This window comes from Tasmannia lanceolata, unplaced genomic scaffold (assembly GCF_043159265.1).
Source record: "Tasmannia lanceolata isolate RefF3 unplaced genomic scaffold, GAP_Taslan_0.1 ptg000004l, whole genome shotgun sequence".
NCBI lineage: Eukaryota > Viridiplantae > Streptophyta > Magnoliopsida > Canellales > Winteraceae > Tasmannia > Tasmannia lanceolata.
In genome coordinates this window covers 10,191,070-10,196,046 of record NW_027518681.1, presented here as the reverse complement: position 1 = coordinate 10,196,046, position 4,977 = coordinate 10,191,070, and positions in this window count along the sequence as shown.

Below are 4,977 nucleotides of genomic sequence, written 5' to 3'. Positions count from 1 at the left end.
CAAGGACCCTCTTCCTGCCGAGGGTAATCTCTTTCTGCTCCTTATCCCATGCTTTTAATTTCCCTTTGATAAACCTTAATTTTTTGCCAATGACGACATCACTGGGTCCCGAGAAGGCACAGTCCGCCCACCAACGGACTAATTGAGCCTCCAACAGGGGATTTTCCAGCCAAGCTAATTCAAATCGGAAGGGAGGGGGGCCCCAGGACTCCATTTTAGGGGACAAAAGAAGAGGGCAATGATCGGAGACAGAATGGGGTAATGCCTGCTGGTAAACTTCTGAGATACCTGCCAACCAGTCGCCCGATAAAAGAAACCTATCAAGCCGGCTCCGGTTCGTACCTCTTGCCCATGTGAAGGATGCACCGCCCAACGGTAAATCGACTAGTTCGTTGTTTGCGATAAAATCAGCAAAATTTCTCATACCTACAGTAATGCGCTGACCCCCAATTCGATCTCGTGAATCTAGAACTTCGTTGAAATCCCCCCCAATACACCAAGGAGCGGAACATAGGCCACGCCTCTGATTTAATTCTTCCCAAAAAGAACACTTGTCGGAAGGGGACAAAGGACCATAGACGCCTGTGAATAACCATTCTGATTGATCGTTACATTTGCGGAAGGCTACAGATAGTGAGAAGACCCCTCGCCAAACATCCGAGCTGGCCCACAAGACTGTATCCCATGCCACCAAGATACCCCCTGAAGCTCCTTTAGATGCTACGAAAGTAAAATTCCAATCAGAGTTGAACCCCATGCTACTCATATCTATGGAACTGATTTGTTCCATCTTAGTTTCCTGTAGACACACCACCTCGGGTCGCCGGTGTTTAACTATTGCTTTTATTTGAATTCGTTTCTCTCGAGAGCCCAAGCCATTGATATTCCAGGATAGAATCTTCATCAACAACTAGAGTGCGGTTAGATCCTCCCCTCCCCAACTCCAATTTTTCTTCCTTTTTTCGTACGCTTGAGACCACTGCTATGCGAGCCAGAGTCATAATTGATATCTGAATGAAGCCGTATCAATTCTCTCTCCGTACGTTTCAGATTTGCGTCGGATATAGGTGCAGGAGATGACACTACATCGACCTCCCTCAATTCTGCCGCCTTTATGTTGGATCGGTAATCTTCAGCCGGACCCGGATAAACTAGGCCCAAGTGGGAGCTGATAGACACTGTATGATCCACCATCAATTCAATCACCTGATGGATAGTAACTGGGCCTGATTCAACCCGAGAAGAAGAGAGTGATGGGGCACAAAGCAGGGGCTGGAGGACTGCCTTGCTACACCATCTTGGAGAAGGAGGATGGGAGTAGTTGCCGATTGAAACCTGGACCAGGGAACAAAAGGGCCGCCCCCTAGGGGTACAGTAGAATAAAGAACTCATATCACCCCAGCAACGATTGTCAAATAGCACCACCCTATGTCCCACCCGGCACTGAAGGGAAAAACAGTCTTCTCTAGGTAAAAAGAAACATCTGCTGGTGGGATTTATTGTCTTAGGTCCTCTCAATTGGCTGACCCCAGTCTCCTCTGCTGTCGCATAATAAGATCGATTGTTACCCGATGTACTGAAATTGGAAATAAGATTCATCTGGGTAGAGCTCAAAGCTGCCGAAGAGGAGGGGGTGAGTGAGCCAGGACATACGTGATGAGGCCCGAAATCCCTCTCCCCTTCCTGGGACCCAAGATCCGCCAGCGAAGAATCCCAGCTGACTTTTTCACCAACCCCTTGTGTATCAATTTCCTCGCGCTCCGAAGCGAGCACAATACTAACACCCACTCGAGAGGAGTCTCTTTGATACGGAGAAGATAAGATGGATAAAATATCTGCGTAGCTGTGGACCTGGGAGTACGGAGAATCGGAGTAGGGAAGTCCCTGAATAGGCCGATCAGCACTGTGCCACCTGATTGCCTGTGTGGGACCCTCTGTTTGAATTGGAACATTTGCCTCAGATGAAAGGTGGAGATCCGGCAACTCCTGCTGAACCCGAGTAGAGGCGATTGGAGGGAGCGCGGAATCCACCAGACCGGGGTTGGTGACATTGAAGGCTGACTCTGAGAGGATCTCTGTGACGACAATGGGTGCATTAAATGCAAGCTGGACTTCATTGATGAACGGTGGGTCTTCATTGATGGCACAATGATGATTTACCTCCTCCTCCTCACCCGGCATCTCATCTGTAGCAAAAGCTGGTAAATTGACACAGTGCTTTTCACCTTCATCAATTTCCCGGGAGGCGAGAATCCAGCGAAGGGTGCCATCGATAGAGCTCTGTATAGATAGTTCATTTCCAGGGCGACCTGCAGTTACGATCTTCAACCTACCCACCCCATATCCGGAACCAGCATAACATGAGACATCCACCTCCACCACCTGGCCTAATTTTTTACCGATGCGCCGAAAATTGTCTGCACACCAAGTCAGTGATTGAATAGCAGTATAGTCCCACTCAAACTCAACTCAACTCAACTCAACTAAGCCTTGGTCCCAAACTAGTTGGGTCCAGAAGGCTTAAAAGTTAACGATTTCTGTCAGAGGGGGGGAGGGGGAGGAATATCACTGCCCTAAAAAATTATATTATTATTTAACTTCACTGAGCACTTGAGCAGTCCCAGTAGCAGTAGCAGATGTCCTGATCCAATATAGTTATGTTTATTTTTTTATTTTTTAATGGTAATATAGTTATGTTTATGCCCCTCTGAAACATTACATGGTTTTGGAATTAACTACCAGAAGAAAGAAAGAGATATTGAAGAATCACATTAGGAATCCTTTCTTTTCTGCTACTACGCAATTTAGGGTGCTATAAATTCAACCAATCTTAGCTTTTTACATATAAAAGGAAAATAGCCATTAAAGGAGATACCTCACACACTTAGAGAGGCATTGCATTTAAGCAAGAAAAAATCAGTCTTCTTCAAGAGGGGAAAATAGATCTATACTTCCACCCATTACTCAAGGTTTTATTTATTTTTTTCAAATCAGGGGCTTTTAAAAAGAGAAACAAAATAGAGAAACAACAAAAGAAAAATCAACATACCTTGACATTTGTTGTCGATGCACCGAGGGGGTAGGAAATGTTACGTACATACGATTAGATATTTGGGTTAGTTTTTAGATTTAGTAGGATTCTTTAGATAAGGGCTAGTGGTTATATTTTTAAGTGTTTTATAGGATTAGGTCTCTTGTTTGTTAATGGTATAAATAAATTGTAATCGGCTATTTTCAAATCAACGAAGAAACTTATTCCAATACGTGTCTTTGTGCACAGAGGAGGAACTATCCTTCCCTCTAAGTGGGTCAAGAGACTGATCTTCCCTCTGAGAAGATCAAATCCGTTACAAATCAATCCAGGTTCGTAACAATTGGTATCAGAGCAGCACGATCTGAGCCGTGGAGAAGAAAATCGAAGGAGCAATGGATCCGTGGGATGAGACAATAAGAGTGATTAAAATGCATCTAGTTCTCATGAATGCCAAGTTCAACAAGATGATACTCTAGCTTGGCGTTGAGATAGAAGAGCCCCCATGTTTGAAGAACTTAAATTAAGAGTTCAATGAGAGGATCGTTGAGAATGCTTGTGTGATGAAAAAGAAAAAGAAAAGAAGAAAAAATGGACAAAAGAAGAGTGAATGAAAGCATATAGAAGAAAAGGAGAAGAAGGCACAAAACAAAGGTCACCGCCGAAGAGTTTACCATTCCTCTCCCTCTTAATTGTACAACGCAATCGAAAAGTTTCTTACCCACAACCATCCGTCCATCAAAATATAAATTACTTCAAAAGAGCACAAGCAAGGAGCTTCGATGAACGGCACGATGTGATGACTAATCGCAAGACGAAGAGAAGAAGAAAATGAGCACAAAGAAAAAAGAAAAAGAAGAGAGAAAATAATTTTGGAATGGCCTACAAAGGAAGATTTTATTTTTCACATATTGGCTTAATCTCCAACCTTGAGGACAAGGCTGATTTCAAGGGAGGTGGCATGTTACATACATACGATTAGATATTTGGGTTAGTCTTTAGATTTAGTAGGACTCTTTGGATAAGGGCTAGTGGTTATATTTTTAAGTGTTTAATAAGATTAGGTCTATTGTTTGTTAATGGTATAAATAAATTGTAATCGGCTATTTTCAAATCAACGAAGAAACTTATTCCAATATGTGTCTTTGTGCACAAAGGAGAAACGACCCATCCCTCGAAGTCGGTCAAGAGACTGATCTTCCCTCTGAGCAGATCAAATCTGTTACAAACCAATCTAGGTTCGTAACAATAACTTGCCGAGGAAGACACGCCCTCCACAAAGAGGCAAAGTCTTGCGAATTTATTTCCAGCTTTCCTTTTTTGCTTAAGACACTAGAAATAAAACAAACAAAAAAAGGAAATTGAAGTGGGGTCGTGTTTTACACCTTGATACTCGACCCTACCCTACCTTGCAACCCGTATATACCGAAATCCCCTAAAAAAAAGGCGTTGATATTTGCGCCCCCCCCCCCCCCAACAGGCTATTTCCCCCCTTCACGGCTGGTTAACGTTAAACGTTAGGCTTTAACGGCTAACTCTAAACGGAGTTTATATTCCCCTTTTTTTTCCTTTTTTTAATGACGTAGTGTGTCCTCACCTCCCCTTGAATCATTTAGTGCACGTTTCCCACCTCTCTCTCTCTCTCTCTCTCTCTCTCTCTCTCTCTCTCTCCACAACAGGAACAGTTGATGGGCTCCCAAAATTCTCCTCCTTGGTGCCCAAATCCAACCCACTACGACAATGTACCGTCCAGACCATAGGATGATCCAAGAGGTCAGGCCACATCGTAAATAGGTTGTGTCCCAAAAAACCGTTACCATATGATGATCCTAGTCCTCAGATATAAAGAGAAAGTGCTTATTATGGAAACCTCTATAGATTGGAGGGTTGTGATCATCCTATGCAAATAATTTTGGGGGCACAACCCATTTACATTATGGACGGCT